Genomic DNA, 25520 nt, shown 5'->3' on the forward strand with positions numbered 1-25520 from the left:
AAAAAAAAAAAAAAAATACAAGAGGATGTGTGTCAATTATATGCAAATATACCATATTATATAAAGGACTTGAGCATCTGTAGGTGTTGGTATTTGTAGGGGTCCTAGGACCGATCCTCCAGAGATACTGAGGGCTGACTGGATCTCACAACAGCCCTATGAGGTATTTCACAAACTATAAGATAAGGAAATTAAGGCCCAAGGGGCTGGGGATTTAGCTCAGCGGCAAAGCGCCTGCCTGGCAAGTGCAAGGTCGTGAGTTCGGTTCCTGGTACCGGAGAAAAACCAAAAAAAAAAAAAGAAATTAAGGCCCAGAACATTTCTATCCTCAGGTGGCAGGCATATATTAGTAGGATCAAGCAAAAGGCTCCAGGGCTCTACTGTAAATACAATGAACACTAGCCTGGCTACTGTCACCTAAAGTTATTTAAATAAATAGAACTTGGAATTCAGTTCCTTGGGGACACACACCTCATGTGCTCAACAGCTGCACATTCCCAGTGGCATGTCCCGCCACCCCGTGGGGAACAAAAGAGAGGGAAATGAGCATGGGGGTGGTGAAGAAACAAAGCGAGAACTTGGCTGTTTGCGGTGCAGCACTTGGTAGGTTTAGAGCAGGGAAGTGAATACTTACATTTTCAAGAGTCTCTCTGAGCAACCAGGTGTGGACGGAAAACCACAGGGTCCAACATGGAGGCTGGGAGAACTGTTAGGAGGCTGGGGCAGCCAGCAGGCCAGCTGGAGACACTGAAAAGAGCAGAGGTGAGCAGGTTTCACCCCATGAATAGCTCTTCATACTGGATGTCCTGGAGCACTCTGCCAAATATCCTCCTGGTTCACTCACTCGTCTCTTTGAAGGCTTTCTTCCTGCCTCAGAAAAGCCTTTCTTCTCCACTTCACTGCTGTATTTTTGTCCTTATCCAAGCTAGTATACAATGTATGTTCCTGATTTTATTTACTATGCATGCAAGAGCCCATATAACAGTACGAAGTTTGACATCTTTGATCATTGTTAAATCCCCAGCATCTACAGCAGCACCTGCCATAAACTGGATTGTTACTGTTTGTGTCTGGATGTCCCCCAAAGACTCAAACAGTTAAGGGGAGTGGGTTTTCAGAGGCAGCTGAATCTAGAGTTATGACTGATTCATGGTCTAATGCTGGGATTAAGGATATGAATACTACACCCATCCTATGGCTACATGTACGGTATGTAGCCTGCATACAAGGGACAAAAAGAGGCTTGTTTTCCCCTCCTCTCTTACTGCTTTTGCTGTTTTCCACCACTATGAACTGTTGCCCCTCTGGCATGTGCCACTCTGTCTAGGAGCCAGCCAACTGTAGACTGAAACCTCTACAAACTGTGAGCTAAGCAAATCTTTCCTCCTTTAACCTTGAGTGTTAGGTATTTTTGTCTCACCAATGAGAAAAGTAACTAAGACATGGACCCTCAAGAAACATTGTGAATCAATGAATGAATGACATCGAAAGAGAATAGGTGCTGAGAAAACTGAAGCCCAAAGAGGGGAAAGTCTAAAACCACCCAGGAGTTAATAACGAAGCCCATGAGGAAGCCCAGGTCTCCCAGCCATGGCCTTCTATTTTCTCATGCTTCTCACTGCTCTGTGAAAGTTTCCTCTTTATCCTTGGAGCTCTCCGTGTACATTTTTCTTATGAGTTGTCACTTTGCCCTTGATTCTCTTCCCTATTTTCTCCACAATGTGCTTTTCTGTTTGGTTGAACTTTTCCCCTTTTCTGCAAGCCTGGGCCAACTGCCACATCTAAAATGTTACTACATCACGTGGAAGAAAAGGAACAGGAAGCCACATTCCCAACCTTGTTACTCTACCTAGGAACCCTAAGCAGAAAGATGCAAAGCCGCAGACTCTGGCTGGAGGTTGACATAGGTCATGGGACAGGAATAACTAAGCCAAGCTCAGCACCTTTGCCCACAGAGATGTGACTGAGCAGTGATGGTGGGCCATGGAGTTTTCTCTGATATCTGCCTGGGGATTGCTCCTGGAAACCTCAGGAAATCTGCCTTCAAAAGAAACAGACCAAGAAACTCAGGTGTCTTCATCCATTACCTGTTGCTGTAACAAACTATCTGAGGATGGGTATCCATAAAGAACAGAAGTTATTTAGCTCTTAGTTTTGAAGACTGGGAAATCAAAGAGCATGGTGCTGCCACTAGTTAGAGTTTCTTGCTGAATCGTAACATGGCAGAGGGCATGGCATGAAGAGACAAAAAATGCTGGCTAGAGGGAGAGAGATGCTTTTATAAAAAACCACTCCTGTAATAAATTATTTACCTATTAAGCCATTAATTCATGAATGGATTAATCCTTTCATGGTGGCAGAGCTCATTTACTTCCCAAAGTCTCATCTCCCAGTTGGCATTAGCATATGACTTTGGAGATTATGTTTCTAACATGTGAAATTTGGGAGACATAGTGAAACAGTGCCATCGGGCTTTTCTCCCCTCTCTGTGGTGGCATAGGTGTCCTTAAACCTGGCCTTTTCATCTTTCATCCTTCATCTCATTAATGAAGGGTGTGTTTCTTCAAATTCCCTGGGGCCATTTTGAATACCCACTTCTGGTATGACCGCAAAGTTCTCCTCCTCATTCTTTGTAACAGTAGTTGCCTTAGTTACTTTTCTCATTGCTGAGACAAAATACCTGACACCCAAAATTAAAGGAAGAAAGGTTTATTTGCCTCACAGTTTGTAGAGGTTTCAGTCCATAATCAGCATGCTCCAAGGCAGGGTGGGTTGGCAGATGGGCATCACAGAGGAAGAGAGTTCATGTTGTCTACAAGATAGCAAAAGCAACAAGAGGGGCAGACAAGACACTTTCTGTCCCTTGTATTGTTTGCAGGCTACCTTCCCTAAGGTGTGTATATCTCTCATACCCTTAATCCTAGCCAGAACTATGCCAAACCAATCAGTGGACTCATTTACTAATCACACACCCTTAACCCCAGCATCACACACTAGATTCAGCCCTCTCTGAGAAAGCCCTATGTCCACACGAGGCTTTGGGGGAATGTCTAGACACAAGCCATAGCAATAGTGCAATAAAATAGCTACATTTTAATGTTAGGTACTCTGCAAATCTACACCCCAGCATTTCTCATTCTATACATTAGGACACTGACTCATAGTTACCTCAAGGGTGAGAACTGAAGTTGGGCTCAAACTTAGGGACTCTATTTCTCCATTTGTCATCATTCATTCCTTGTCAGTTGTTCATTCATTCACTTGTTCAGCATTTTTTAAATCAAACCATACTATGTACAGGCATAGAACTAAGTGCTAAATTACAGTAATGAATACGCAGACAAGGTCTTGCATTCAAAAAACTAATATTCCATTTGAGCAGTGGGAGAAAATCGATTGAACAATAAAGTGAGTAAATGCACCAATCAGGCTATGTTGGAGAGGAATAGCTCCTGTTATCATGATCAAAAAAGCTACAGTGAACACAGTGGTGGGGGAGCTTTTGATTGGCTGGTTAGAGCAGGTTATTTCATGTTGAGGATGCCAAATACAGTGGGAAGGAAATACTTCACTGGGATGTGGGGTTCCAGGACATGAATGTGATTGAGACAGTGTCAGAAGGGTGGAAAGGAACATGGTTTACCTTGGAAAAAAATCACGGGGTGGTATAGGTCTCTCAAACCACTGTGGGCATTTCTGCTCCTTATCTCCAGCCCTTATTATTATTATATACCACCTCCCCCATAATATTTAATGTCAAGCAAATCTTCAGTCCTTGTTACTTTGTACCCCTCCATGCCTAATAGAGTTCACCATCAAGTTTTTCTTCTGCTGGCACTGAAGGCTGAGGAGGCTGAAAGAACAATTAACAAAGACCACAGCAGCAACCACAACTCTCTGGAGCCTCACCTGGGGCTTTCCTGAGCTGTACTGGCCCCATACCCCCTGCTGTTCCAGTGACGCTAGGTGCCACTCTTTGGTAGCCCTACTTGCCTCTGTCTACAGTCTCCCACCTACATTTTCTCTTTCTAGTCCACCTCCTTCAGACTGGAAGAGTTCCTTGAGCTCATGAATCTCTTCTGGCTCTTCCCAGCTCCTATCTGGTCACCAGGGCTCTGAAGCTCCATGACCAGATCTGGACCTCCTAGATTCCAGTTACCTGGAGAGTGACTACAGAATCACTCCGATTCATCACCTACTGGTGGGAGATTGAGAAGAGACATCCTCCATCACTTGTATGAGAATGTATAAAAAATTGTTCCCTAGTTCTCATTTCTGTCAATGCTGAGCATTGCTCTCTTTGGAAAACACCCCTGAACCTCCAAATGTAAGTAATGAACCCCTCCCATGTGTTTCTAAGGAGGACTGCACTTACCTTTCGTATATCTCCAACCACAAGTGGCTACTGGCCACGTTCCTCTACTGTAGAATGTGGTCACCCTTGAGAGTAGGTCAACATGGTGTCTCTGGGTTAGAGAATCTAATCCCCATCAGTGAATGAGCTTCATGGGTGAACCACTTAGGCTTCAACAGGCTGAATCATGAGGTCTCTGCAGTGCTCTTGCTAGGGGACCTGGGAAAAGAGTATATGTTCATTTCTCTTTCTGACTGTACAACATGTAGAAATCCTTCCAGATTTGGTGGCTCTTCAATTTCCTCTTCTATAAAGCTCAACTGGGAGATCTGTAGGATCAACACAGGTTGGAGGATCAGAAACATGAGTATGTCGAAAACGCTTTCTGATTGTTCAGCAGTAGGCAGGAAAACTGAACTTCCTATGACATCATTGATCATAACTGAGTATGGCAAGGGGATTTCTGCATTTCCAGGAAGACTCTCAGACACCTTTATTTAGAAGGAGGTGAATCCCTGTCACTGCCTGAGTTCTGAACTGGGTCAGAAAGCAGAAGTTGTCTATGGCCATACCATCCTGAATGTAGCTGATCTTGTCAAAAGGCAGAGACACAGAAGATATCCAAAGGGGTTAGGCAGGAGAAGAAAGGTGGCTTCAGACATATACACCACCCAAATACCCTCAAGTTGTCTGTGACCTTCAGATTTCCATTTTTTCTTTTCTTTTTCTTCTCTTTTAAATACAGGGGATTAAATCACTCAGAGTCTTTACTTTCTGAACTTTTTCTTTTTTTGAGACAGGCTCTTGCTAAGTCACTAAGTTGCACAAACTGGAACAGAACTTGCACTCCTCCTGCCTCAGCCCCCCCCCCAGAATGCTAGAATTATAGATGTACGCCCTCACACCTGACTCCTCTTATTTTATTTTGGTTGAACAATGTTGTGATTTTTTTTCTACCTACAAAAATAAAAAAGAATAATTATAAAACATAAATAAAATACAAGTGAGAAAAAAGAATAACAGCAAAACACTTCTTTTATAAAATGTTGACACTTCCTTTATAAAACAAAAACTTTCCCACTGCCAAAATGAGACAATACTATTCATTTATCCAGTTCTTTAGAACCTCTGCTAAAAGACAAGGTTTAGACAAATTAATTTCAAGCAAAACGGTTCGCGAATCTGTGGACTCTGAACCAGAAGGGGTTCAGATATATTAACATCTTGAACTTTTATAAGTCAAATGCAGAAATCATTTGATTGGCTACAGCTGGACATGTATATGAGTTGGCTGCCTGTGCTTGGCTGAAGTTCAGCTGCTTATCATTGGCTGAAACCTGGCTATGCACTACAAAAATATACTCCTAAATTAGGCTTCTATTTTGTATACTTTTTAAGTTAGAAGGTACAGTTTGTTACATAGGAACTCAAAGCACAGAGGCAGCCTTGGTCTAATGGCCTCCTGCTTATTTAATTTAACACCCCTTTGGGGTACTTTTATTGTTGTTTTCATATATGCAACATATTGTGAACAGCTTTCCTTGTGATTGAATGTCATCCCAAAGCAGCTTTTCAAGTGGCTGCTGAGCGTCGTGTGGCATGCAGGTACTAGAATTTATTTCAATAATTCCCCAAGGCTGGATATTTAAATTGGTTCCAAATTTCATTATTATACTGCAGAAACAAACATTCTTTTAGCTAAACTTCTGCACACAAACATGATTATGTCTTCAGGATCAGTTGCCAGAGGTCAACTAGCTAGATCAAGGGTATGAAAGGTTTATTTTCCTGCAACTCCCTCGACTGCCATCTGCAAAGAAAGTTTTCATTCAGCTCCTACCAGTTAGGCACGAGGGTGTATATGTGTGTGTCATTTGTTGACATTTCTTTCATCATAGCCGCCCTTGGTATACAGTTAAACTGTTTGCATTGGGATGATGGATGGCAGGCCATGTAGTTGGCTTTAATACCTACCCAGGAAAAGTCCTAGAGAGAAATCAATAAATTCTATGTATGCCAAGGATGCAGTGTAAATATCAGGAAAACAAGACAATAAATGATTTCAGAAATGTCCCAATGATCTTACTAAACACAACATAGAGATTAATAGGCTATAGGACCTCACGGTTTGGGCACTGACCTTGACTCGAGCAAGATTTCACTGAGAGTTGGTTTTCTAAACTGAGAAATGGAATCCTACCAGCCTTGTTGGAAGGAAATTAAATGAGATTGGTGTGCAAATCCTTAGCATGTAACAAGGATTGTGTAAGCCTCTGCATACAGTAGTTAGAATGGTTATTAAATGGGCACAATAATTTGAGCTAATATAACAAACTGTCTGTTTGAGGCCCTAAAGAGACCATTAAAACTGCTAAGAATGATTTCTAACTAGTGCAACAACTGTTCTCATGGGAAGAGGTGCCCATATGAGTTAATTTCCTTAATTTTTACTGTATTCTGTGTTTTGTAATTCAATGTTTCTTAACACTGGGGAAATTTTATTTGGCTTAGTGACCCTGCTTCCACAACGCTTATCCTGGCAAACTTTCTCCACAGTAAGGGGAGGAAAACTCAGGCTTGGCAACCAGGCCAGAGACTCCCTGGATGGTAACCTGGGGAGCGTACAAGACCTTGGGTCTCAAATAGACCCTGCTGGTTCAGATCTCTTGTGGGACCTGGGTTTTGTTCCATTCGCAAACTCCCCAGGTAATTCTTACACCTGCCTGGCCTTGAGTCTGCATTGAAAATAATAGGAGGCAACCATACGCTGAATGTTTGGGGATTTCTAGAAAGAAGGATGAGATTTTTGTCTGGTTTAAAGTTAGCTTTAGCAGTATACACCTTAGCATAGGGGAATTCTTTATGGTCTCACCCCAGCTTTCTTCCTCACCTCAGCTCTTGGTCCCATATACCCTAGCTTCGTGGATGCATGAGCTACTCTGGAAGCACAGCACACAGTGTCTTGTTTCTGGATGTCTGCACAACTTTATGGTTTAATTTCTGTTGTTTGGCTTCCACTCTTGAGCCCTTCTCTATGCCACACACTTTGCTAAGCATTGTCTTCTTCTTCATTATTATTGTTAAATATTTCAACAGTAGTAGAAGATGATAAATACCAATGTGTACCTCACACTGACTTAACAAAGGTAATAGTTTACATCTACTACTTCAGATTCCTTTTGTCTTAAGAAATAAAACTTCACAGATATGTCAGAATCTTACCCTCCAGTCCCATTTTTCTCCCTCCTTTCCTGGAAAAAATTACTTGCCAAACATTGCTAGGCAGCCTTCCTCCCATGTTTTTCATACATTTCCTACAAATGTAAATATAAAGCACATACAGTGTCTTTTGCTTAACCCCTGCCCCCTTTTGGTGAAAGCACATAACACGAAAGCCCTTTTAACAAGTTTTGGAATGCACAATACTGTGTAGCTAACTGTACATAGTTTGTTGTAGAACAGATCTCTAGATCTATTTCTCATCTTGCATGGCTGAAACTCTACCCACTGGGCAGCAACTCATTCCCCTACTTAGGCCCACAGCTAATATGCTGCTTTCTGCTCTAATGAGATTAACTATTTTGATATTTCATTTTTGTGGAATCATGCTGTATTTGCGCTTCTCTACAGGGCTTGTTTCACTTTGCATAATGTCCTCAAGGTTTACTTTTCTAAACGTGAATAATATGCATATCCATGTTCATGGCAACATTGTTCTCAGTACCAAAGAGTTGGAAACAACCTAGATGTCCCTTGATGGGTGAATAGATACAGAAAATACAGTATATACATACAATGGGATATTATTAAGCTCTTTCATTGTAATGCATTACCTAATTTAATCTGTGAGGGTGTTGTGAGTCCCACCTTACAAATGAAGAGACAAAGGCACAATTAAATAATTTTCCCCAAAAAGGAAGATTCTTGCTTAGCTTCCAGATCTTCAACTTTCACCCTCGCCATCCACTTCCCCAAAACATAGAGAAAGATCAGACTTCCTCCTCCACTCTTTCGGTCCACACACTCACCAACACCACTGCACCAGCTCCAGTAAAAACTATATAGGACAGATTACCTATCTGTCTCACTCTGGAGGATAGGGCCTGGGCCCTGGCCCAGCGAGGGACCCCAGTACACACCACAGCATCGGGTCCCTGATAAGTAAGCAATAAGAAGTTTCTAATGAATGATAGAAGAAAACCGTGAGCAGAAGTAATCAGTGAGTAGACAAGAGGTGACTCTGCTCTGAGCTGCTCCAATGCTAAATGAGCAGACTACATGTGAAAACACATTTTCATTCATGCCTTTGGTTTACTACCAACCAGAACTCTTCATTTTCTATTTCATGAGCTTGCCAGAACTTCCCTCCAAATAATTAGAAAAACCTCAGTTTACTTCTGCTTGTTAAGATACTAAGCAAAGGAAACCCCTCTCTCTTGCCCAGGCCTGGTGTTGCACATACTTGCAGATAAAAAGTGAGTGGCCAAGAGCAAGAAGAAGCCTGAATTGGTACCAAAATGTGTCCATTGCATTGACATATCTGGGACACTCCTGAGACATCGTCCTCAGGAGTTCTTCCCACTCTGCTGGATACTCACTCCTATTTCAGATTCTCGTATGTCACTGTTGATACAGGAAAATAGAAACTCCCAACCTGAACAATATCTGGGACAAAGATAAAATTGAAGAATGAATTTTAGGAACAATGGAGGTTAAGAGCAGAATATATTTATTGAGGAAAAGAAAGCTCCTGTCCAACAAAGAGACAGAAGGGGCCCCAAGTGGATTGCCAAGGACCTTGCCCTTCCCAGAGACTTTATAGAGGAAAACCCTGAGGTGAGGCGGGTCCAAGATAAGGGAAAATGGGAAACTGCAAGGTGGGCATGAGGTGGGACAAAACTATGGTCAGCCAATAAGATTACAAATATAATTGTTCAGGTAAAATTGAGTAAACTGGGATCAAATGGGGAAGTGAGTCATGTAACAAGCGGGTATGAATACAAAACAGGAGTTTCTCCTGTAGAGGGTTGGGCTAGTGACTCTTCCTGGCTTCTTCAAGAAGTTTGCTACCTGTTTAGAATATCAATCCCTGATGTCCATCCCTACAGAGGTATGTGGGTGCATTTGTTTAGTCTTTTGTCTTGAGGTCTGGCCCACAGCAACAGGTCTCCATTCATAAGGTATCTTGTCTTCCTTGGCTCCTGTGAGGGCCTGGCCCTGTCTGACTGCCTATAATATTTCTATCTAACTCAGCTGCCTATAACACTATCGTCATTTTTATCTTTCCTAAAATTAACCACAGTTCTTCTATTTATTTACTATACTATATTTTTTGTCTTTTTGAGATAGGATTTTGCTATGCAGTTTAGGTTGGCCTTGAACTCAGTTTGTAGCACAGGCTGGCCTCAAACTCACAGCAATCCTCCTGCCTCAGTCTCCCAAGTGCTTGGAGTACAGACGCACCAGCCATTCTATAGTACTATAATTCAATTTCCTTTTTAGCTTCAAAAAATCTTTCTTTTTTCTGAACAACAAATCACATGCCGTCATGAATTAGATAAACCTGTATTTTTCTTGCATGCAACAATGTATGTTTGTGTGGCATGTATGCAAATTGAGGCTTGTAAAGCACGTGTCTTTCTTCATATGAGTTTTAACTCAAGTTGCTTTGTGCACCACTGCCACTGCACCTCTACTCAGTATAAGCTACCATCTCTCCTGATCTGTATTTGACCACATGTAATGCACAACTCAGGAAATAAACTGGTATACAGGCCTCAGTGAGGAAACCAAACTGGAGAAACGTCATCGTTTTGGGACTCTAGGACTTCAAATCCAGCCCAGCCTATCCTGTGCCAAATATTCCTCAATATCTGAGTTCTCTGGGAGAGATTTTTTGCTCAAAAACTCTAACTTAGAGTTTAGCTTCTTTAGCTGTAAACTGGGGCAATAATTTCTAGAGATCAGACCAGGTGCTTGGTTATAGCAACCAAAACAGATTCTCTACTCCACAAAAAATAGAACATGCTGAACAGCTTTGGGGACTGGGGCTCACACCGTGCATAGAAATCTGGACAGGCTGGAATGTAGAAACGAGGTAGCTCCCATGGGACCTCAGAGAGCCGGGTGCAGGTATCACATGGCAGATCCCACCTTGGGAGCAGGCGATACAGAGACAGGTGCTCCTAGTGTTCCAGCGGAGTCCACACCTTCCTTTGTGTCATTTGTTTACAGTTTGTTGTCCTAGGACAGAACGGCTGGTGGGCCAGGTTGTCAAAGAGAAGAATGGGGGAAACAAATTCTTTTTGAACAGGTTCAGTATCCTTTATCTGGAATGCTTGGGACAAGAAGTAATTGCAAATTTAGGTTTTTTAATACTTTGGAATATTTGCATATTCATCATGAGACAGCTTGGGGATGAAACTCAAGTTTAAATATAAGATTTAATGATGTTTCATATGTAACTTGTACATATATATACCTTATGGACAACATGTTTATTATACCTCTGTTCTGACTGTGACCCATCGCATAAGGTCTGGTATGTAATTTGCTAATTGTGGTGTTATACTGATGTTCAAAAGTTTTCATATTTTAGAATTTTATGGATTTGGAGTTTTCAAATTAGAGATAATTAATCTATATCAAGTGCCTGATAGAGTCCCTGGCACCCAAATAATTTATTCTGTCAACTAGGGAGATATAAGGGGCCCTTTAAGGAGAGGGGAAAATGGACCTGTTAACTTAATAACATAAAATGAAATAGCAGTTATCTTCCTGGGTGAGCTCAAAAGAGGCAATGTAGAACTGCACATTAAAGGCCCCTCTTCTCCAGACCATGCTGCCAGTTATAACATGTGGCTTCTGCAGACAAAGCCAGCTGGGCGGCTGCTGGTGGAGGTAATATTTTTATTGCTAAAGGTAGTTTAAATGGAAAACACCATACTCACCAGAATCAATATGTCTTCGGGGAAGGAAGTACAATTCTGGGCTGTACTGCCCTAATACTACGAAACAAAAACCCAGACATCCTGGGACCCCTGGGAGACTGGTCTTAGCTGGAAGGGACACAAAGTCACAGCAGGTTTCAAAGTCAAAGTTAACCTTGTGAAAAGATCCAAACCACGGTTGCCTTCTGGGTTGAGTAGAAATGATGTTTGGGACAGGACCTTGAGGAGGTAGAGTGTAATCCTCACTTGAATGTTTGGAATAGGAGGTGGTAGAGCATAACTCTTCACTCTTTCTCCATCTTCAGAAGTTAAGTTACTATGTGAGCATAGTAACTTCTTTCAAGACAGTATGAGTAGGAAGGAAGGAAATAGAGTAACTTACAATGAATAAATCTGGCACACATTCAACCAGGTGAAAAAGGTCAACATCAATACCAAGGAAGTATGTATCCTTGACACCACAAAATGAGAATGGACCTTTGCCTCTGTGGTCTTTCTCTCACAAACCCACAGGCCCAATTTAATCATGAGAAAATCATCACACAAATCCCAGTTAGGACAAATTCTGCAAGAAACATTGTAAGTACTTCTCATCTGCCAAGGACATCAAAAAACAAGGAAAGTGAGAAACTGTCACAGCCAAGAAGAGCCAAATGAAACATGATAATTAAATGAAATGTGGCATCCTGAATGGGATCCTGGAACAGAAAAAATATTATGTGAAAACAAAAGAAGTCTGAGTAAATTATGGATTTTAGCTAATAACAATCCAACCACATTAGCTAATTAATTGTTATAAATGTACCACACTGACATCAGATGCTAATAATAAGGTAAACTGCATGTGGAATGCATGAGAACACAGTACTCTTTACAACTTTTCTATAAATCCATTTTAAAATGAAAAGCTTATTTCAACAAAAAAGTTTAGCAAAATAGTAATGGTAGAACAAATGTGGCAAACCTATTAGTTTTCATAGTAAAATTCCTTCAATTGTTTTGTTTCAAAATGATTTACAATTTTTTAAAAATGTAGACATATCAATTATGCTACCTAGTGGGAAGATCCTGAAATGCTTGAAGTTGATGACAAGGATCGCACATGATAATGAACTGTGTGGCATTAAACACGCACTCTCTGTCTCTGAGGTTGTCCTTACTTGGTATACTGTGCTCATCGCTTTGTCTTAGTTAATGTGTGGATGTGAGGATATTTGTAACTTTACCTTCAACTTTGGTTCTTCCAAACCTGATTTTCTACCCTTGAGATTCTAAGTCTCTTAATTACAATTTCTCCTAAAAGTCCCACAGTTAAGGAGAGGCCATATACTTATTTATTTCCACGGATGATCTAGTGTCCTATTTTACCAAAACAGACTGAGGCTCTCAGGCATAGCTCCCCTACTTCCTGTCCTCCCACCTACAAACTTTTTTAAAAACCTTCCCCCTCACCTCTTCTTTCCACACGTAGAGAACTGCTCAGGGCTGACCCTTTCCCCTGTCTCTTGATCCTCCCCTCTAATTGTTCTAGGACACTCACATTTTTTTCCATCAATTATTGAAATTATTCCTCAAAACTTCCAGCCTTCTACACAAACTTTTTCACAACCTTGAAAGCCTGTGAATCTTGAACAGATGAACCATGCGATCCAACAGCAAAGCAAGCCAACCCCCAAAGCCCTCCCTCTTCCTCTGTTCTCCTCTAATCCTGCCTCATGTCTTCTGGCCGTGGCCAGAGTCCCTACACAACAACCCATGCTTGCGGTCTGTAGACTACAACCCAACTCTGCTAAAAGTCTTCTGACAAGGTCACTGTGACTCTGCCAGGGCCCACACCAGCAGCTTCTCATGGGCTCATTGTCACTAGACTTTCAGCATCAGGGGACCCTAATGACTAAGTATCTGCTTGACATTTTCTCTTCCCCAAATCCCTTCGGCTGATCCTTGTCAGCCTCTGTTGCTGATTCCTCTTCTGCTTCTCATCCTGATAAAATCAGATTTCTATCCTTGGCCTTTATATCATGCCCTTACTCACTCTTCTGGTGCAGTCCAACTCCCTCCAAGGTCACACTTTGTCCAATGACTCCAGATCTTCACCTCCACACAGGCTACCGAGAGCTAACATGTAGCGTATTTGGGGGATCTACCGTGTGCTAAGCACTGTTCTAAGCAGTTTTACTTACATTATCTTTTCTGATTTTTACAACAATCTGGTGAGGGGTCTATTAACATGCTATTTTACTGAGGAAAGAGAGAGGGGGGGGAAGAGAGAGAGACCAGGTTGTCCAAGTTGAAATCTAGGCTCTAAACACTAAGCTGTGCTCTTTGAAGAAATCCCCACCTGCAGAATCTTCATTCATCTTGGACTCACTGTGCCCTAATACAACTCACAATCCTTTCTCCCCTGATGTTCCCTCTGTGTTTCTGGGAAGAGTCCAGGCTTGATGGTACCTATAGTCTCTATAAATAGGCAAAAAGGAAAAATAAATAATAAGAAAATACGGGACGCGAAATTAGGTTCAGGGCCTTGAGAGTGGCCCAGGAAAGGGAGGGATCCTGGCACATAACCCGTATCAACTTCTTAGTGACTCTTCCTCTCTACATGCGGTACCTCAGTGACTAGCATCTACTTACTTCTAACAGAGACCAGAGCCTTCTTAACCATTTCCAGTCACTTCTCTTCCCTTCCTCATCCATAGGGAAGCAGATATGGCATCCTACCAATCCTCTTCCAGTCTCTGGAATCTGTATTCCACCCCAGTATGGCACAGGTCTTCAGCATAGCTCACTTGGACAATCTCCGTCATCAAACTCTCATTCCTGCTTCAGCTGGATTTTCTCTAACACATTTCCTGTACACAGCCAGGTGACTGTCAGAATCAGGCACCTCATTAGCCCTCTGTTCTCTGCCTAGTGTCTAAATTCTCAAGCCTACCCTTCCCCAACTCTACTCAACTGTATCAGCCTCCCATCTCACTGGGCTTTTCTTCTGTTCCTTTTTCAGCAAATAATTATTGAGTGCTTGTTCTTGAGTACTGTTATTGAGTGTTGATAACGTGGTAACTGGGTTCCAAGCACTGAAGGAACAGCAGAGAACAAGATCAGGTCTTTCATACCCCATGCCCCACCACACAAAATAGCTTATAGCTTCCAGACTATGAAAGGCTATGTCAGTCCCCTTGCCTCTTTCTGGGATGCAGGGAAGGATTTAAATTCACTGATCATTTGACTAATCACCATTTGTACATGGTTCACAGTGCCATCTCCCCTACAGAGCATTTCCTGATTGTGTTTCACCAGCAGCAATGAATCCCTTCCTATTTCATACCCCACTATGCCTCTATCTTCTCTCAGATGAATGAATCTACTTGACTATGAGCAGTTCTTCTGCATATCACTTCAGAGTGAACTCTGGCCTGAGACAACATTTTCTTCATCTCTGTATCCCAAGTACAACCTAATATATAATGAATACTAACTGTCCACCTGTCCTCACACAGACACACACACACTCATCTACCCCATTCATCCATCCATCCATCCCCCATCCATCCACATATTCTGAATATCTTCAGAGTGTAAGCTTGTATTTTGGCAGGCTCTCTGGATACAGAGAAGAATGAGAAAAGCAAGGCCGCTGCTCTCACTAACCATCAATTCTAGTGATGATGTAGACAAAGAAAATAAGCAAGATAGTGAGTGAGAGAGTAAGTGAGTGAGTGAGTGAACGAGTGGGTAAGTGAGAAATACTACAAAGTAAATTAAACTAAGTTATGTCCCAGAGCATACTATTTTAAAAGAAAGAGTCAGGACATCTTAAATTTCCATTTGTGATGAGATCCAAATGGTAAGGAAAGAACCGGGCAAGCAAAGAGAGACAGAAAGTCCCAATGTGGGGAGGTACTGGGGGCTGAAGTAACGGAGAAGAGCAGAGTAAGCAGGACAGGGATGGGGTGCAGATGACAGGAGTGAAAACATGGAAAATTTAAGAAGTCTGGCAGACCAGATTTTTATTGCTTTTTCTAGCATTTAGCTATGTATCTAAGACACTGGACAAATCATTTCTCATCTCTTAGCCTCAGTTTCCCTACCATGAAATGGGGACACAAGTACATATGGGTTTGGGGAAGGAAGATTAAATAAGGCAGTTCAGTAAAATTCCTGGCATGCAATAGGTAACATTATTAGGAAACAGTGTTAGGAAACATTATTTCCTTTTATTTTCTTACTTTAAATAAATAATGATACAGTTGCCTCCAAGTTCATTGGTAGCATAAGAAAGTGTCAGTGCTCTAACAGTGTGAGAAAACGGCAAGGGTCACATGGTGAGTCTCAGTTCCCCATTTTGTTTATATCCAAATTGATATTTCCCTTTTGTGATAATAACAATATGCAAGCCAAAAGCTGAAACAACTCCACCTCTTGTACACCCAGAATCCAGGGTGGGAGAGCAGAGCTGCCAAGGAGGCAGAGCTGCATTCCTCAGCAAGTGCAGTCTGCAGAAGGGACCACCGGCATCTCTCTAAGGCTTACGAACCAAGGGTGACAAAGGAACACAGCAGGAAAGAAGCAGAGGTCAGGCGAAGCTATGGGGGCCTGGTCCAGTGGGCCTTACAGGCCTGCCTGCCTTTTCCTGCATGCACGCAGCAGACTTAGCATCACACGGCTCACTTACTTTCTGTTTTCATGCAGTTCTGTCTTTCCCTTCTTTTTCTTTTCCTTTAAAAACAAAATTGAAAATCATGCCAGATGATTGACTACCCAGTAAGGGGTGGGGGGCGTGAATGCATTGGAAACTGGTTTTCTGCAAAGCCAGAAAGTTCTGGTTCTAGGAAGGCTCACCCTTCCAAGGCTCATCAACCAAAAAGCTGCTGTTTTACTGTGAGGCTGCCTGAGGAAAACACACACACACACACACTCCCTGGCCCCAGTTTCGCTCCACCCCCAGTCCCCAACCCCAGGAAATAGATTTCTCAAAAGGCAGGGTTAGATATGAGTCACAGGCAATTCTGTTTTGTTTTGGAGCATAAGGCCTTCTACTGTTTGACCCAAAAGGAGTTACTGAGAAAATACAGTCCTGACTTCAAGGGAAATCCCCACATCTATATGGTGGCTTGGGAAGAGCATGTCCTTTTTCTCTGTTCTCTGGAGAGGCATAGAAAGGATGTGTGTGTGTGTGCATGTATGTGTGCAAGTGTACTCATGTTCACAGGTAGGGAGTGGGAAGGGAAACTGAGGCTGTTAATATTTGGTAACACAACTTGTCTCTGGGGCTTTTAAACTGTCCTCCAGGAGCTGTAGCCTTTGGAGAGAGAAAGCAAGGGAACCCACGGCGCAGTTCAGCCTGTCCACCATACCTCACAGCACCCTGTCCCCAGCTAGGGCCATGAGGGATGGTGGTGAGGACTACTGCTCACACAACACAGCGTTCTGCTTATCCCTCAAATCGGCTCAGTCTAGGCAGAGAACTGAAATAGGGACCCCCTCCATAGAGCATCATGGTGGCAGAGGTGAAAGGAACTCCTGAATCCACAAGAGTAAGTCCCATGGCTCCCTGGAGATGGGGGAGATGAAACCTCAGGAAGAATCTGAGTGGGGAGCTTTTGTTCCCATTCATTTCTCAGGTGGAGAGGATGTGTCCCTGTCCTTGTGGTCCACCTGCAGCCTGCCCATCCTGCTTACTGTTCAAATTCATGGGAAAGGATGGAAGAGAGAGAACCACGGGAAAGCCTAGGAGCTGAAAAGCAGCCACAGCTCTGATGGTGAGCACTGCCAGCGGGTTGGCTCCGCCCACCGCTTCCATCCTCAGTCACTGAGAAGCTGCCACACAGCCATTCTGCTGACCAGAGGGGCCTGTTCAACACCCCATGAGTCCCAGCTCCTATCTGAGGAAGGAGAGCACTTCTCTCTGCCCTGAATCTCAGGGCGGCAGGTGAGCATGGAACAGTCCTAGGCAAGAGAGTGACACAAAGCACTGCACAGAGAAACCACAGGAAGAAGAGAAAACCAGACGGTCATGAGGTCAACAGAGACACTTTTCCTGGACCACAGATTAGACGGACACCTACGCCTGCCTGTTAAGAGAAAAGGGAACAAGACAAACACATATTCTTAGCAGAGTGGTTATTAGAAAGGAAAATCTCCCAACATGTGTCCTGGGTAGATACAAGTGAGGGTCATCTGAGATCACAGTCCTGGTCACTACCCTTCCTTAAGCTCAGCACAGCAAAGATGCTATCAACAGTACAGAGAGAGTCAATAGTGCAGAGAGATTCTCAAATAAGGATAATTATTTGAGAAAGTCAGAGGGCTACAATGCAAATAGGCATATTATAGTAGATACGAGCATATTTAAGGAGGTCGAGGCCAGAGGACTTCTGCTTATAAGGACAAAAATGAGAAGGGTTACAGAAGAGACTTTTAAACAATAATCTTTGGCATAAAGATTAATAACAAGGGTAGTGGCAGTCCCTGCTTGAATCTGGACTGCTGCTGGGAAGATGTCCCTGCAGAAGTATTTTTTTTTTTACAGGATTGCAATGGCCCTTATGCAAGGTTGTGGTTCCAGCAGAGACTTTTGTGATGGTTACTGTTACCAAGAAATCTGCCTTGAGACTCCATGCTGTAACTGCCTGACTCCTTTTACTTATTTATTTGTTGTCATTTCTGGCACAAGCTACTTGGTTTTGATTCTGACAATGTTCCTGCTCGAAGAGAGAGCACTGAATGTCTCAGAAAGATGCCTGCACAGTAAGGCTTGGGGCTAACAAGGTTTATCCACGCAGGTCACCTGCAAACCCAAGAAATGTGAGCTGCTCCCATGGCCCTGTTATGACCTGGCACATTGCTGTCTTTCCCTCCTCCTCTCCTTCTCCTCACCTCCAGGTCCGTTCTAGAAGAGTGCGTCTTTAGAAAAGTATGTGGCTTTTCCCTGGGGGTGGCAAAGCTGAAAGCCCATTAGCCTGTGGGTCCTTAGCTGGCCTGGGCATTAGAGACCCCAGTGAGTCTTCGCTGAGCTCCTGCACTGTGGGTTGTGCCAGGAGGGCCACGGGAACAGGTACCTGGGGCCGCGGCGACTCTCACCTGGGTGCTCATCAGTCCCTCTTAGTGAGAGCCTGGGAAGATGATACAAAGCGTCTCTTGAACATGAATTCACACCTTTGCCCTGTCTAGATCCTATCTGCTCATTTCCTGCTGTGTAACTATAGAGTCATTCCCCCTTTGTCAGCACGGGCTGGGGTGTTGTTCATAAGATACACCCTCAAACTGAAAACAAGAGCTCAGTAACAGTGCTCACTCCCTGGAGATGCACTGCAGATGCTCCAAATGCACGTGCCAGACAAGCGCGAACTAGTGGCACAGCAGGTGGGCCACAGAGATGGGTCAGTTACTGAGTAGAGAGGAAGATGAAAAGAACTGTGGTTTTACAGTTTGGCAGGTAAAGGGAGCTCAAAGCTCCTTGTCTCCCTGCCCTTACCACACCACTGCCCTCTCCTTGTATTGGCATTGAGTTTTCAGGGGCTTCAGTTTATCAATCTGTGAAATGGGAACCCTAGAGTACAATTCTTTCCTTGTGGTATGAGAGATAGGGGTGGCTCTGGTGGGCCTTTCTGCAGCCTCTCCTCTCTATCCATTGCCCTCTCTCTCCTTGCTTCTGCTTGTTCTTTCTCTTGTCCCTACTCTCCTGGTCAGTCCTCTGTCCCCATTCATCTCTCTCTCCCCGCTAGGTAGGATGACAGAGCATGTGCATCTTTCTGGTTAAGAAGTTTTGCTCTGCAGAAACAGCCAATTTATGATCCTGCTCTTCCCTGCTGGGGACAGTGTTTATTTACATTTAGGCACACGAAGAGAGAGGCTTAGCTGTGAGTTCCTGAGGCCAGGAAAATTACAGTGATACATAATGGGGCTGCCCTCACTGAGGTGCTGAGCTGGTACTGGGGCCAGGCAGTCAGTGGCCGCTTGCTGAGCTCAGAGTGGAGGTGTGGGGAAGCGAATGTCAGAAGGGTCCCCCTGATCCCAGGGTGAACTTGCTGAGATATTCCCAAGTCAGAAAAAGAGAAAGACAGAGGGACAGAGGAAGGCCAAGCAAGACAGAAAGAGACAGAGACAGAGAGGCAGAGATGCACATGGAGACTGTTACTTTTCTTGTTACTGAGACCAAATTCCCAATACCCGCAAGTTACGGTAGGAAAGATTTATTCAGCTCAGAGTTTGTAGAGGTTTCAGTCCATCACTGGCTGGCTGTAAAGCGGGGCAGTACACGGCAGAAGGGCAACACAGAGGAGAAACAGTTCATGGTGGGTGTAAGTTAGCAAAGCAACAAGGGACGAAGCAAACCTCTTTCTGTCCCTTATAGTATATCCAGGCTACCGGGATGAGGACGGTGCCCAGCCAATTAGTTGACTGATTTAGTATCATCCACCCTTAATCCCAGCATCTTTAATCCTAGCATTGCACTATAAATCAATTACATACTTTAGATCCAGCTACCTCTGAAAGAATCCCAACCTATGACTGCATAAGTCTTTGAGGGAACATCTAGACATTAGCCATTACAGAGACAAAAAGAGATAGAGACAGAGTGAGACAGCAGTGATAGAAAGATATAGATACAGAAAATTAGAGACAGAGGTATACACACAGACAGACAAAGAAAGAGAGACAGACAGAGTTAGCAGTTAGCAAAGAGATAAACCAGAGGGGAGAGAATCCAAACATCAAAAGGGAAAGGAGAAAAAATACTTGTTTCTGAATAGCTTTTAAAATGACAAATTCAGTGTGCACAGAGGGGCACAAGTCTAACATCTCATCATGCCTTATTTTTGTGGTGTTTTTCTTTGTCTATCCCTAAGTGAATGGTCTGCGGCAGCAGGTGCATGACGTCTAGGGCAGGTACCATCAGAACTGGCATCAACTCACTAGGTTTTGGTCCCAGACTGAACCTCCTGCATCTTTCTGGGGTGTAGGATGGTTGAGAGGCACACTAGCCAAGACCATGAAGCTTATCCTAGAGAGCCCAGTAATACAGTGATCTGTCTAGGGTGTCTCTCATCCCTCTGCTCCCTGGATCCCTATGCACTAAAAAGACATCATATTATCTGATTGTGTGTTGTTCCAGACAGAGATTAAGATGATGTCAGAATGAAGTTATGGGCTTGGACTAATCCAGAGCCCAACTGAAATCTGTATCTGCCATTTATAAAATGTGCATCTGAAAGTCTGAGACTCAGTCTTCCCATCTGTAAAATGGGGATACTAGTATTACACTAAGCATTATTAATAATATTAGCATACTATTAAGTAAGAAGATTGTTTTGGTCACCACTCACAACCCATATCTATACACACTGTACTGTGTCAGTGTTTTGCACTCGTGATCTGTGTGGGTCCTCACAGCGTCTCCACCAAGTGAGGATCACACAACACCCTCTCTCTTCAGGTGATGCTTAGAAAGGCAGAAAATTAAAGTTACTGCTAAAAGCGAGCCTCCAGAGCTCTTCCACTGTAGTGAAAACATTAGGTGACCAAGAAACGTTAGCTTGCATTCTCCCACCACCCACTGATGTCCAGTTTTCTGTGTGGAAAGGCTGCTCCCTGCAGTGAGACCCCAGCCTGCATTGTTGTCAACCTTTTGTAAAAACAACTTATTCCTAGCCAGAAATGGGGGAGCAGGGGAATAGCACTTTCGTCCTCACTTACGAAGTCTGCAGAATGATTTAGATCTTCAGCGCCCCCTAAAGGCTCATGTGCTGAAGAGTTGGTTCTCAGCCTATGGCTCTCTTGAAAGGTGGTGGAACCTTTAAAAAGCAAGACCTGCTGGAAGGCAGTTAGCTCACTGGGGTGCACCCCGGAAGGGGATCTTGAGACCTTGGTTGCTTACCTTTCCTCTCTCGTATTCTCTGTCTCCATCTGTCTTTTTCTGTTTCTCTGTCTCTCTCTGTCTGTCTGTCTGTCTCTCTCTCCCTCTCTCTGTCTCTCCTTCCTGGCTACCATAAAGCGAACAGCCTTCTGTACCACTTACTCTCACTATCAGGTTCTCTGCCGCCACTATAGACAGCATTTCCCAGTCCTCGTCCCGTTCCAAGAAGTTTATATTTCTAATCCTATGGAAACATTATTGGAATGCTAACAAGTTATTTGCAATCTACCACTTCCAGTACAACCCATGGTAAGAATAAAGATGCTAAGGCATATTTGTACTTGCAGGGAGCCCAGTCCAGCTAGGGTGATGGCTAACTGAAACAAAGGCCTCGAGCCAGGGCCAAGCCCAGATTTTATTTATTTATGAAGAAAGGAGTGGCTCGAGGAGGAGTGACTGTGAGGGTGGTGGGAAGTATATGAGTGCTGTGAGCTGGGCTAGGTAAGTGATCTGAAATCACCTCTGCAATATATGGAGAGGATGATATGCAAAAGGAGTAATCTATATAACACAATTTGAGGTAGTGTCTAATGTTTTTGGGATCAGTAATCTATATAACACAATTTGAGGTAGTGTCTAATGTTTTGGGGATCAGTGCTTCAGCTCTGATGTGTAATTTTTATGCCCTGGGAATAGCCTCTTATCTCGAGGTTTGATCCCAGCTGGTAGCATGGAGCATATCTCTCCCTCTCACCCAGCTCACACATGTTTTTTCGGAGCTATGCGGCGGGGTAACGCTGATCTGTCACCTTGCTTCAAAGACTACACATCAGCACCTTGGCTAGACCGATTTGCTTTGCTTAAAGCCAATGAAAGGGATAAGGAAAAGCCCTGGCCAGCTCTATACATATCAGTACATGGAAATAGGGCCAGGTTTAGCCAAAATGGTGATAATTGCTCTTCTTTCAAGGAGAGTCATCTAGGTGGTCCTTCACAACCACAGGCTCAAAAGCACCAGGGCCACACTACTATGAACTGAAACCTCTAAAATCATGAACCAAAATAACTTTTCCTCCTTATAAGTTCATTTGTCTCAGATGTTTTGTCACAGCAACAGAAATCTGACTAACACAGTCAGTCCATACTATAATCGGAGGCAGCATCACTGGCCCGGGAAAAAACTACTAAAGAAGGGTAGGATTCTGTTCTTCTCCCCAAATCCTGTCAGGAACCTCACCTTGACCTATGGACCTTGGAGTCATAAGGGAGAAAACAAGCCCAGGTCAGGTTGTGACTCCAGATTTTGGTGGAAGAAGAGGCACACACCTGGAATTTTCTCAGGTCTGGAATCTTGACTTCTACTTCATTAGAAAAGCAGTAAAATAGGTTAACAGACCAGGTTAAAACTCAGCTGTATGGTGCTTTAAGTCCCTGCCTTGTCACTCACAAACTATCAGGTCTTAGCCATGTTACTGTCGCTCTGGGACTAAACTTTCTCAACTATAAAGTAGGAATAAAACTAATGTCCTCCTGCCAGATTAGATGAAATAAGACCAGGGATAGAAAGTCCCCCACCCAGGCTATAGCACATGATAAAATCTTATTCAAGTTGCTGTCACTCCTGCACCCTTTAGAGAGCCCAGGGGCTGTACCCTCTGCTCCCTGGCCCCACCTGACTTGGGAACCTCCCCTGGTCCGCCTGTACCCCAAATCAAATGTGAGTGCCATTTACAGGGTGCAAGAAGCAGCATTTGAAAAATGAAGTCTCTGTACTGCTCATGGATTTTCTATTTAAATGTACTGATCCCTAATTATAATCTCAGCAAGAAAGAAATGGCTGAGGACCAGCAGGGGTTGTCAAAGAGCAATTACTTGGCAATTTTCTTTCTTCCAGTGGAAGCAAACAGAGGTGGAGATGCGGAGAAAACAGGAGGAACTCAAATTTTCTACTCCTTTGCTTTTTCTGGGCTTAATGTCCTCTGCAGGGTTGGGTGGCTGCCTTGAAGCCGACTCAGCACTCTTCTTGGAGGACAAGCCACAGGATGGTGCCTGAGGGCAGGAGGAATGGGGAGTCCTGCGGGTGGGGACTTAGCACACTGACATCTTTAGGAAAGCAGACAGTCCTGCTCTCCTTTGTACTTCTAGGAGACAGGTAACAGTAGGCTATGGCGCCTATTTGGGAGGACTTTGTGTTTGTGTTTTAATGGTGTTTTGATGATTTGGATTTTTGCTTTTAAATCTCTAAAAGTGGAAGGAATGCTTGCAGCAGAATAACCCAGGATGCTTATTAAAGATGCAGGTTCCAATCATCCACGATGAAGAATGAGATCCTGTCATTGTAGCAGCATGAGTGAACGTAGAGGACATTACGGTAAGTGAGATAAGTCATGCACAGAAAGACAAACACCATGAGCTCTCACTCATGTGGCAGCTTCAAAACCTCATCTGGTAGAAGTTGAGAGTGGAATGGTGGTCACTGGAGCCTGGGGGAGTGGCAGAGAAGGGGAATGATGAGGAAAGATCGATCAACAAAGTACAATTAGATAAGAGGAATAAGCTCTGGTGTAATTTTGCACAGTAGGATACCTAGAGTTCACAATAACTTAGTGTATATTTCCAAATAGCTAGAAGAGATATTTTTGGATGCCTTCAGCCAAAAGAAATTATCAGTGTTGAAAGAGATGGACACGCCCATTAGCCTGGTTTTATTATTACACAATGTACCCATGCATCAAAACATCACAATATACCCCAAATATGTACATTATGAGATGTCAACTATATGTAAAGACAAAGATGCCAGTCTTAGAGTCACATCCCAGACTTGCATGAGTCCTCATCTTCCCTGTTTGGGGGACTGGACCAGGATGAGCACTGGTGTCTGTATTTGACAGTGGACTGGATGCTACCGATGGATGTTGAAGGCTGAGAGCCCTCCATGTAGACTGTCACTTCCTTGAACCCACCCTCTTTGCATAGGGCAGCAAGTCAGACACTCTGAAACTGCTCATGGGGTGCTGGGGAAAAATGGCTCATCAACTCTTGGATATCTGTTGTTAAATTGGTTTGAAGTGACTGTCAGATATAGAAAAAGATAACAGGAGATTTACCCAGAGCAACCCAGAACAATGCATTTTCATATGCAGAATATAAGGTCTGGAAGAACTCTACACAGGCAATGTCTGAAAGCCATTGGTTTGTTTGTTTTGTTTTGTTTTGTTTTTTCCGGTACCAGAAATCAAGCTCACAACTTCGTGCTTGCTAGGCAGGCGCTGTGTGGCTGAGCTAAATCCCCAGCCCAAGCCATAGGGTTTAACTGCCTAGGTTTAAAAACCTACGCCCCTCACCATTCAGCAGCAAGACAAATTGGGATGTGTCAATGAAGCTCTCCATGCCTGGATTTCCTCAACCATATAAATACGATTATAGTGGAAGTGTCCTCCTAGAAGGAACATCCAAGATTATATGTACACACACACACACACACACACACACACACACACACACACACACACATGTGAACTGCTACTTAGATGTTAGTTATCATTGTTGCAGGTTGATTCCACACTAAGCACAGAGCAGGCACCTTAGATGGACTTTCCCATTTCCTCATCACTACTCTGTCTGGTTAGTATGCTTTTGTCCCATTTTTTAGAGAAGAGGACTGAGACTCAAAGAGACAAAGTAACCTATCCAAGGTTAAAGAAGCAGCAAAATATAAAGTCATTGGTTTTTTCATAAAATATTTAATGCTCTCGGTGTGCCAGGCTCTATTCTAGGCATTGGGGGTTTTGTGGTGCACAAGACAGGCAAGCTTTCTTGACTCATGGCAATCGCATCTAGTCTGGAGAGATTTGGAAACAAAATTATCTGAATGCAGAGCTTATGGATCTGACCACCACATACACTCCCTCCTGGATGAGTGGTGAGACTCATTCATCCTCATTGTTGAGCGTGTAGTTAGACAGGAAAAATCCATCAGAAGTGTGGGTGGCTGGAATAAATACTGTTTCTCTAAGCGGGGGATATTTCCTATTGTAACTTTAGCCAAATTGAGTGTCCTCTCCCATCTTTTGACCCTGGGCTTGCTCCCTAGACTCTGTACATACTGGTGAGAAGAATGCTGAACCCAGAGTTCGTGGAGTAGATTGAGGGTGGCATACAGATCCTAGGTTCTGGGTTGGTATTTTCAGGTCTCCCAAACTAAACAGAAATAATATTCATTTTACAGTCAAATTTAGCTCTTGGTACGTGTGATTCCAGAATAATTGTTCCAAAGCCCGTTGAGATCTCTGTGTGACTGAGAGGAAAGTCTTCTTCTCCTAAACCTTTCTAATACATATTTCTTTTTTTTTTT

General features: G+C 43.4%; 1 long non-coding RNA gene across 1 annotated transcript in view; it reads right to left on the reverse strand.

Annotated features, from left to right (window-relative positions):
* Nucleotides 1-18396, reverse strand: part of LOC102016566 — a 22535-nt gene extending 4139 nt beyond the window's left edge. Inside the window, exons 1-3 of the long non-coding RNA XR_259704.1 lie at nucleotides 18184-18396; nucleotides 4376-4573; nucleotides 635-747 (exon numbers count right to left, since the gene is read on the reverse strand). This is a non-coding gene — a long non-coding RNA (uncharacterized LOC102016566). The remainder of the gene's footprint in view (nucleotides 1-634; nucleotides 748-4375; nucleotides 4574-18183) is intronic.
* Nucleotides 18397-25520: the final 7124 nt, after the last annotated feature.

Source organism: Chinchilla lanigera, unplaced genomic scaffold (genome assembly GCF_000276665.1).
Source record: "Chinchilla lanigera isolate Chin_1 unplaced genomic scaffold, ChiLan1.0 scaffold00007, whole genome shotgun sequence".
Lineage (NCBI taxonomy): Eukaryota > Metazoa > Chordata > Mammalia > Rodentia > Chinchillidae > Chinchilla > Chinchilla lanigera.